Below are 10,939 nucleotides of genomic sequence, written 5' to 3' on the forward strand. Positions count from 1 at the left end.
CAAAAGGTTAAGTGTGGGGGTATTTGATGAGCAATTTATTACACACTACTCATAACCTTAACTTAGCATGATTGATGATTCTTGGTGCCTAATTGACTTTGTTTGACATGGTTTGGTGCCTAATTGATATTCCTAAAATGAGTTAATTTGGGATTATTTGGCATGATTAAATCTATTATCATTTTTAGATCATATTTGGCATGATTAAATCTATTATCATTTTTAGATCATATTTGGCATGATTAAATCTATTATCATTTTTAGATCATATTTGGCATGATTAAATCTATTATCATTTTTAGATCATATTTGGCATGATTAAATCTATTATCATTTTTAGATCATATTTGGCATGATTAAACACATTTCCGTTTTCCCTCTTTTTGCTCTGCTATGGTTTCACTCATTCTTCATTTTCTCATTTTCGGTTTGCTCTTCCATTGCCATGGAAGGCTAAATTTCTGGACTAAGTTCCTTTGGTAATGTATCACAACTCTTGAGGTTTTGTTATTAATGCATTTTCTGTTTTTCTTTATTGTTGATTTCTTCTATCTTTTCTGAATATGGTTTGCTTAATGCCATTGCTTAGAAACTGGTTGGTTGAGTTTATCTTCACTTAGTTGATTTACTCTCCCTAGTGCATGAATGCTTAGTTCGTGTGAATTTGTTAATCGTTTCATACTTTTACTAATTTCGCTTAGTTTGATGTTTAGGTTCTGGAACTTTGAATTGATTATCGCTTAGTTAATTGATTCTCAACAAATTCGGAAGTTAATGGTTGGAATCTGAAAATAATATTTTGAAATCGAGGATTGAGTTGTGAACAAATGAACCAAAGGGATTTAGCCATATTATTACATTGTTTAACTACTATTTCTGAATTTGATTTATGTTCATACTATCCAACAACAAAAAACCCCTTGTGTGTGTGTGAGTATAAGGTGTTTGAAGCTTTGCTTGAAAGATAATCCTTGGGAAACGACCTAGGAGTCACTTCCTAGTACTACAGTTTTAATTGTTATATTATTTGTATCGGGTACGACCTCGATCACACATTTTGTTGTTGATGGGTGAATTCTTGCTGCCCATCGAATCGCATTTTCAATAATAGCCAACATAGAGAAATTGAAAATAGATGATAATTTACCATCACAAGAAGAGCATATTCATTCTGATTTACCTAAAGAATGGAGAACTCGTCGATATCATCCTATTGACAACATCATTGTTGATATAAGTAAGGGAGTTGCTACTCGCCTAAAATTAAATGACGCATGTCTAAACATGACTTTTGTTTCTCAAGTGGAACCATCCAAGATTGATGATGCACTTGAGGATGAAAATTGGATTCTTGCTATGCAAGAAGAGCTTAACCAGTTTGAGAGAAACGAAGTTTGGGAACTTGTTCCTAGACCTAAGGATAGACATGTTATATGAACACGTTGGGTCTTTCACTATAAATCAGATGAAAATGATATTATTATAAGAACTAGAGCAAGAACTATAGCACAAGGATACAAACAAGAAGAAGGTATCGCTTTTGATGAAACCTTCGCTCTGGTTGCTAGACTTGAAGCAATTAGGTTATTCCTTGCATATGCACGCTCATTGGATTTTCAGTTATATGAAATGGATGTAAAGAGTGCTTTTCTAAATGGTTATATACAAGAAGAGGTGTATGTCGAACAACCTCCTGGGTTTGAAGACTACAAGCATCCCTCTTACGTCTATTAACTTAAGAAAGCTCCCTATGGATTAAAGCAAGCTCCACATGCATGGTATGATCATCTAACATACTTTTTACTTGACAAAGGATTTACTAAATGAAATTTCAATACAACTTTATTCATTAAGAAAATAGATCATCATACTTTACTTGTTCAAATATATGTTGATGATATCATTTTCAGTTCTACTAATGATCTTTTAAGTAGTGAATTTGGTAAAATGATGCAAGGGGAGTTTGAGGTGTATATGATGGGAAAATGGAACTACTTTCTTGGACTATAAATCAAACAACTCAAGGATGGCATCTTTGTTTGTTAGTCTAAATACTACATGGATATGCTAAAACACTTTGAAATGGACGACTACAAACCTATCGCCACTACAATGGGTTTAGGAACATGCATTGATGCAAATAAGATTGGAAAATGCATTGACATCTCTAAGTATCGAGGTACAATTGGTTCTGTTCCTTATCTTACTACAAGTAGACCTGGTATTATGTTTATTGTCTGTCTTTGTGCATGTTATCGATCAAAACTCAAAGAGTCGCATCTTACTGCCGTGAAAAGGATATTAAACTATCTTAAAGGCACACTTGATGTAGGACTTTAGTATCCTGAAGGAAGTCTATGTGACTTGGTGGGATATTCGGATTCAGATTTTGCTGGAGGCAAAACTGAAAGGAAAAGTACAAGTGGTACTTTTCACATTCTTGGAAATGCTCTAGTCTCATGGTTTTGTAAAAAGAAAGCATGTGTTGCTCTAAGTACTGTTGAGGCAGAATACATAGCAGCGGGTAGTTGTTGTGCCCAAGTATTGTGGCTCAAGCCACAATTTTGAAATTATGGATTGGACTTAGGATGCATTCTCTTAAGGTGTGATAATACTAGCACTATAAACCATACAAAGAATCTGATTATGCATTCCTGAACCAAACATATTGATATAAGGCATCACTTCCTTTGGGACCATGTCCAAAAGAAAGATGTTCTCATAGAATTTGTTGATACACATGAACAATTAGCATATATCTTTACTAGACCTTTAGCTAAAGAACCTTGTTATAAATTTAGACTTGAATTAGGCATTCTTGATAAAGTATATATGTCCTAACATGCTTGTATATATTTTATATGCTTCATTATATGTATTACATGCCTACTTGTGCTTATATGTGTGTTAAATTTGCTTAAAATTTATTGTTTTGGGGTCTGTAATTGATTGTTAATATAGGGTAATCGATTAGAAGGTATCAAATAGCCTAAAAACTCAAACACTAATTAGTGCAATCAATTAATACATTTAATTAATTGATTACTGCCCTATATAGTAGCCTTGAGGAATCAATTGCTCAAAACGTGGTAACTGATTACACTCTGCACTATTTAAGGTAAAAAACTCAGATTTTTTCAAACTTCATCTTATGTATTTCACTCTCTCAACCATGGTAACCCCCTCCAACTTCAAAAAACCACTTTTCTAAACCATTTTGAGTTATTTTTGAGTTGATTTATACTACATTTTCAATTCTAAACACTTTCCAACTATCATTTTCATGTTTAGAAGCCAAAATAAAAAACCCCAAATCTTCAAACCTTCAAAACCTATATTTTCAAAAACTCAACTTCATGGCTTCATCCTCTAGAACCAACAAAAAATGCACCATTGTGACTCAAGGAAGGCAACAAACCTCTAATGAAGTCATTACATTGGATTTGGCGCATCTTTTGGCTAACGAGGATCAACGCAAAACTTTCAAGGAGCACTTCATGCAAAAACCCATATTTACTCCAAAGTATGGTATATTAAGTTCTTTTGAGAATAATAATTTCATTTTCCCTACTTATTTAAGCAACAAAGACTCTTTGAGTTTTGTGAAATGCATTGCTCTTACTATCCTGAACTTGTACGAGTATTTTACTGTAATCTAAATTTCAAGAAGAATAAAATCCTCTCTTTTGTCAAAGGCAAAGAAATTGCCATAGACTTCATAACTCTAAGTTCTATTTGCGGTAATATGTCATACATAGGGACGATAGTTGAGTAAGGCATTCAATTCGACTTAGAAGGTATAATAAGATGGATTTCAACTACTCTATGTGTTGATATTCACAAAGGGAAACTGAAATGCGTAAGCCAGGTCTATCGATGATTCTGTAAGAAACCGAAATATTTACTTGTTGGAAATTTAAACATAGTGGACCGTTTGCTTCATTACTTTTTGAGTTACATCGTGGTTCCAATGATTTCGAATCATTCACAAGTAAATGATATGGAACTACAATTGATGTACACAATCAAACATAATGTTCCAATTAATTGGGTATTAATGGTAATAAGACAAATGTGGACCTTTAGAGGAGATTATGGACCGTTGCCTTACGCTATTCTCATAACTGCTATACTTGAGTATTATGGTGTTTCTTTTGATGGAGAGTCTAAGATCTCACTCGATGCTCATGATAACAAATTCGATGTGGATGTTATCCACAAGATGGGATTCTTTCGAGATACCACCGATATGATCTATAAGCATCATGGAGATCAACAGGCTGCTAACCCAGAAAATTCTTCTACTGGCCCTCGTACTCGACCCTCATTTTATGTTGAATCATCGTCTTCTGACTCCACTCCTTCCAATCAGATGATAATAGACGAATTTTTTCCTCTTCGAGGCTTCATCACAAATCGGGTGGATGCTCTTGACACGACAACCAATCAAGTCCAAGAAGAGCTTTAACATTTGTCAAACTGATTGGATTACATGGAGTAATGGTCTAGTGGTATTTTTCTGTTGTTATTGTTGTGGTTGCTATTTCAAAACTGATGTTTTTATGGTTGTTATTAGCTATTTTAACTCTTTGGTATGTATGAACTACGTTTTATTGCTTTTAAATTCTATGTTATGACATGTTGATTATCTTTTAGCATTTAAATCCAAATTCATACTTCTGTTGTTTATAATAATTTTTCACGTTGGCTTTTGAATAAGTTAACCTTTATATCTTGTTACCCTTTTCTATATATACATGTATATTATGCTGGACAAAGTAGCTTTTCTTCTTTTTTATTATGTCAAAAGGGGAGAAAAGTTGGAGTTATGTTCTTTTTCTGTCCAAATTTTCAGGCACATAAAATAAAACATAGGGGAACATACAAGATAGGGGGACCATATACAAAGTAAAACAAAGTCACATCATACTTTATATGTTGAAATCTCAGAAAAGTTCAAATCTTAATTTTAAAACGATGTTGGTTTGTCATTATAAAAAAGAAGGAGTTTGTGAAGAAGATCTTGCTCCTAACCTTCGCACGATTTTGATGAAGACACAAAGATCACAAAAAGAATAAAAGGAAGGAGACTATGAAGATAAACAATATTCAAGCTTCAAGAAATTATAGATTAAAGTCTTCAATATGTACTTCTATCCTTATGCTCATTTTATATATTAGTAGCAATACTCAAATGATTAAAACTATTTTCAAAAGACTCAATAAGTCTTGATGAAATGTCAATAATGCTAAGTAATGAATTGTTTGACCTGGGTAACATGGTACTAGATCTAGGTGATAGATTACCTGAACTGTGTGGCAGTTGGTAACAGGTTACTAGAACTACGTAACAGGTTACCTGAAAATGAAAATAGTTAAAATGCATAACTGCCACTGTTTAACTGATTAACTACTTGTATTAATCGATTACCACTTTTGACAGAAACTTTTGGAAATTGATTACACAATCGTGACAATCGATTACATGTAGTTGTTAGAAACCAAATTTTTAAATTCAAATGAATAACTTTCATCCAAAGTGAATAGGTTCCATTCCAATCGTTTCTCCTCTTCATGGAAGGTTACCTTGGTTGATTGGAAGCCTATTTAAAGGCATTGAGACATTCAATTCACAACACAATCATACACGAAATTATCTGAACTTAGAGAAACAATTTTCTGCAATATTTTGTAACTTTGTTCTCAAACTTTCAGATTTTCTGAAGTTTCTTTAAGTGTTTATGTTCTAAAATTTCCATGATATAAGAGCATTGTTTACTAAGTATATATTCTGAGAAAAAGATTGTAAATTATAGCATTGTCAAAACTTGTAAAGACATTCCTGTCATTGATACATTTTTCATATTGTTGTAAACTTTTCTTCCCAAAGGCGTGTTGAGAAGGGGAAAAGAGTTCACTTGGAAAGGTTGTTTTCCAAGGGTAGATAGTTGTGAGTGTGTAAGGTACAAGGGTCTCGGGAAGAGAATTTATAATTGCAACTCAAATTATCTAGTGGAAAAATCTCTTGTGTGGCAAGAGTACTGGATGTAATATTCGGTGGACAAGAAGGCGAACCAGTATAAAAATTATTTGTGTACTCTTCTTTTACTCTATTCTTGTGGTTTTATTATTGCTTTATTCGGTTGATTTCTGAATCAATAATCCACTGCACAAACACTTTGATATCTTAAGCAGAAAAATCGGTCATTTCTCCCAACAACTAATTCACCCCCTCTTAGTTGTCATCTAATACATACAAAAATTAGTTTTTTTACATAATTTTTTTCTGTTGGACTTAATCGATTAACCTACAGTTTAACCGATTAATGATTCCAAGAAATCCAAGATTTCAGCTTATGTAACTCTAGTTAATCGATTAATCACATACTTAATCGATTAAAGGTTCTAATTATTATTTAATCAATTAACATAAGTTGTATTCGATTAACTATGTCGAAAATCATTTCTGTGATGCATGATGAATCTCCTACATGATGCGTATATGCATGATTCATGATTTTTGAAATATGTAAGTTATTAATGCACTAAGATCATATTAATCATGTGTAAAACATGAACATATTAATCATGTATAAATGTATGCAAGTCTCATTTTAAGTTGATTCATTTTAAGATTATGAGACTTCCATTCAAGGTTCATCTAGTCTATACTACCCAATCAATCATCTTAAGACTCTAGGAATATAAAAACTTAACCTAAGTCTTGTTGATTAAACTTGAGCCTTGGCTTTGTTGTTTGTTGAGTTGTCATTGTCTTCAAGCTTTCTCATTATCCTTGTCTTTATCAAAACAATGTGATGATGCATACTTTTAATATAAAACACAAATTCCTCTATGGTAGTTAGCCTATTAAAATCATATACAAGCCATACCAAATGCTACTTTAAATTGTCTACAAAAGAGAAATGATGGGAGTGGAGAAAAAAGAAGAATAGGAAGACTATCTAAAATACAGAGAACAATTCCAACATATTCATGATTTATCTACAGCCTTGATGGACAGTGTCGATGGATAGCTGCCAATTCCTACATTTTATTTTTATTGTTCTAATACTATTGGTGTTGATATTTTTACTACTATGGTATTGAAAACTTCACTTTATTTTTATTGTTTTGATGCTATAAGTATTGATATTTTTATTGTTTTGATGTCATTGGTATCGGATTTCACTATATTTTTAGTGTGTTGATGTTTTTTATATTGATAATTTTATTGTTCTGATGCTATTGGTATTAGATTTCATTTTATTTCTACTGTTCTCGTGTTATTGGTTTTGATATTTTTACCGCTCTAACGCCATTGCTATTGTTATTGGATTCCGTTTTATATTATTGTCATTATCATGTTAAATACATTTCTTCTGAATATGATAGGCACAATTTAAGAATTTAATTGAAAATTCTAGCCAATACTTTGCTAAAGCTTTTCTCTTTGGAACATAAGGGAAGAGATTGAAGAAATTGAGATGAAAAATACTAATAAGATAAAATTATTAAATAATAAAGTTGAGGAGGTGGAAGCAAAACATAATCTTGAAATGTCATTAATGAAGCAAAATTTTCAATTTTTATAAGGAATGTGATAAATGAAAATAACTAGGAACGGGACATTGGCAGTTACGTTATCAACTCCAGCTATTTCTACATGAACACATTTTCCAAATAATAATATGCTAATTTTTATTTGTTCTTGAACAAAATAAAACTACAACCAAAAATATAGTTAGCCACGGTTAAAGCCGTGGTTAATGTGTGAAATAATCGTAGCAAAGTGCAGTAGCCACGATTGGAGTTGTAGTAGCAATAGGAGGCGTTGCAAAATATTAGCCACAGTCATTTTAAATACCAACCTTGGAGACATTCACTTCACCACGGTTTTGCTACGATTGTACCTGTAGTAGATTGTCTATTAGCCTCACTCATACTCGTGGCAAATGCGTATGTTTTTGCCACTATTATACCTGTGGCAAATTTGATCTTTTTTTAATTAGCCAATTTTTTCAATTATTTTTTCTTGTCATACATTGCTTGACTAATATAATAATCCATTTCATAAATAAAACTAAGTATTTGCTAAGGATATCACTAGAAAAAATAACTCCTACATTTACCTAATGTTTGACATTCATAATTCCTAATGGTAAACAAGATACAAAATACTTGAATATTATATTAATCATAGAGTATGTTACATGAACAAGAATATTGAAACTAGTAAATATAAATAAGGCACAAGGATCAGTAATTAATGCTAGATAACTTATTCATACAAAGGCATTATAACTACTTATTTTTGTTGTTATAAAGCTCGCTTTTCACTGCTGCAGTTTCTTCAGGAAATCTTCATTGTCAATGAATGCCTACAAAATGAATCATAATAGCTGCTTATAATTGAAATGTTCCATATGGAACTTGTTCAGAGTGCAATGGTCTCCATCAACACCAATAATTTCATACCAATAACAACTTCCCCCTCCCTATTTATAAATCATTATGAGGCTAATTCACACAGATTAAGATAAAAAGATTACATCAAATAACAATTGTGGGATAGTAGGATATCCTTGAGGCAATCAATGACACTGGGCGCAATTACTTAATGAGTTAAAATCGTAGGAAGTGGAGACTTACAGTTTTCCAGCCCTCTAGATCTAAGAAAGAAATGATTTTGGTTTGAAGGTCGGGAAGGGGCCCAGGTTCTCGAACAATCTTCCCTCTGAGTTCTTGTATGACTTTCTTAACTACCTCTTCAATCTTGTATACGTCATTAGTGCCAACAACAATCTAATATATGCCACACAAATTTTATCATCAAGTTGTACAGACAAGTGCAAAACATCTATTTAGGTTTCAATAAAGTAAGGTAATATAGCCTATTAACAAACTAGTTAACATGTGGATAAGCATTTCCATTGGAGTATTCAGTGACACCATAATTAAATATAATTTCTAACACAGTTGTCTCATTCTTATCTACATAATGAAGAGCGACTACAATGTACTGTAGGACATGCAAGATGCAATAACAGTGGGATAGGTTCTACATGTATTATATATAGAGAGATTTCTAAGGCTAAGTTCATAAGAAATTTCACCTTTTACTCAAGCCTATCATCTTTCCTCACCACCTTCAAGCCCAAAGCCTGTCACAAAATATGATCACATAAAGATGGTTGAAAAAGTAAAATACATCAATTTTAGTAAAAAAATATTCAAACCAAAGATTATCAGATGCCCAAACCCTTCGCTCCTCTTAAATGTTTAGCTTTATGAACTTTTTCATTTGAATCATTAGGTTGAGCCAATACCTTTGATGAAACACCTAGAGTAAAAACTTGATCTTGAGATATGTACTCTGATATCCTATCCTATTAAGTAAAAGGAAATTAGTACTTAATATTAATTAAGAATAACAAGGTAATACTAAGAAATTGAATAATTACTATTGATAACATAATGCATCCGCTTTAGGTAATGAAATTAAAAGTATTTTTTTAATTATCAAAAGAAATAATATATTAGAAAAGTATTACATCAAATATAGTATCTATCAATAAACCTATTTACCATGGTAGAATCTTTTTCCCTACACATGCTTCATGAGCAGAACAAAAGCCACTAAAAAGGACCATTATCTTGGACAACTCAAAGCAAGTACAAACATATTAACCAATAATGGCCAATCACAATAAAATGGCCAATCACAATAAGGTTGCCCTGTTCTAATCCCTGGAACTCAAAGTCTATCTCATCATGCTTAGAGTTTTGGGAAGATAACAGCATAGTTCCATTCACAATAAAATGTCACATTTACATGTGTACAAATTAAAGTAATAAAAGATGATGCAATATTATCCAGACAAAAACAGAGTCTTCCAAAATTATATACCTCTGCCTAATTTCAGTAATTTCAAACATGTGTATTTATGAAATTAGGCTTGGAGAGCAACATTTAATAATTTATGGTCACACCAACATAATTAGAATTTAGTTAAGCACAATTATATATCTTTTCTTCACATGCAATAGGCTATCATAACATGGTCTCATTCTTCTGTACATTTTGAATGACAATGTGAAGGACAAAAACAATATGACTATGAAAGGAGGGCATAAGTTATGTAAGCAATAGGAGTGGTTAATTAAACACTACAACAAGAGCGTTGACTTACGTTAATCACTCAATCAACACATGTTGTTGCAACCAAAGTATGTCAAATTGAGCATATATTGTGTTTACAATTTACTTAAATAACCTACTTAAATATTCTTACTTCATGTTGTGCCATGACTCATATCTCTAGATAACAACAATACAAGTTATGGGTTTGAGCTGATGTAAAGGGGTTGGAGTAGAGGGCTATATATTGATGTTATGTAAACCTAATGTAACAAGGAGAAGAAGAGTAAAACACTAATCTTTATTCTTTAATAATATATAGTAGTAGCCGCTCAACGCTTCCGGGGACGTAGGCACAATTGGCTGAACCTCGTTACCAAATCTCTTGTGTTATTCTCTTGTCTCTATACTCTTTACTATTTGATTGTTCGCTTGTTCCCAACAATTAGTATCAGATGGCTTTTAACACAGGTGCCAAATTCGAGGTGGGGAAGTTCGATGGAACTGGTAATTTCGGATTGTGGCAAAGGAGGGTTAAGGATGTGTTGGCTCAACAAGGTCTATCAAAGGCGCTGCGTGAGAATAAACCAGAGGGTATGGATCAACTGGATTGGGAAGAGTTGAATGCGGGAACCATACGGCTCTGTCTATCAGATGAGGTGATGTATCAAGTTATGGATCTGACATCACCAACAGAGGTATGAAAGACATTAGAGAAGCGGTTCATGTCCAAGTCTCTAACAAATAAGTTGTATTTGAAACAGAGACTCTATGGCCTAAAGATGCAGGAAGGTGCTG

The 10,939-nt window shown here is 32.5% G+C and overlaps 1 long non-coding RNA gene across 1 annotated transcript; it reads right to left on the bottom strand.

Annotated features, from left to right (window-relative positions):
* On the bottom strand, positions 8,281 to 8,964 carry LOC109327929. The gene is made up of 3 exons (XR_002105369.1): positions 8,915 to 8,964; positions 8,653 to 8,805; positions 8,281 to 8,381 (listed from the first exon to the last, which is right to left on the bottom strand). It is a non-coding gene; the product is annotated as an uncharacterized LOC109327929 (long non-coding RNA).

Source organism: Lupinus angustifolius, chromosome LG15, assembly GCF_001865875.1.
Source record: "Lupinus angustifolius cultivar Tanjil chromosome LG15, LupAngTanjil_v1.0, whole genome shotgun sequence".
Classification (NCBI taxonomy): domain Eukaryota; kingdom Viridiplantae; phylum Streptophyta; class Magnoliopsida; order Fabales; family Fabaceae; genus Lupinus; species Lupinus angustifolius.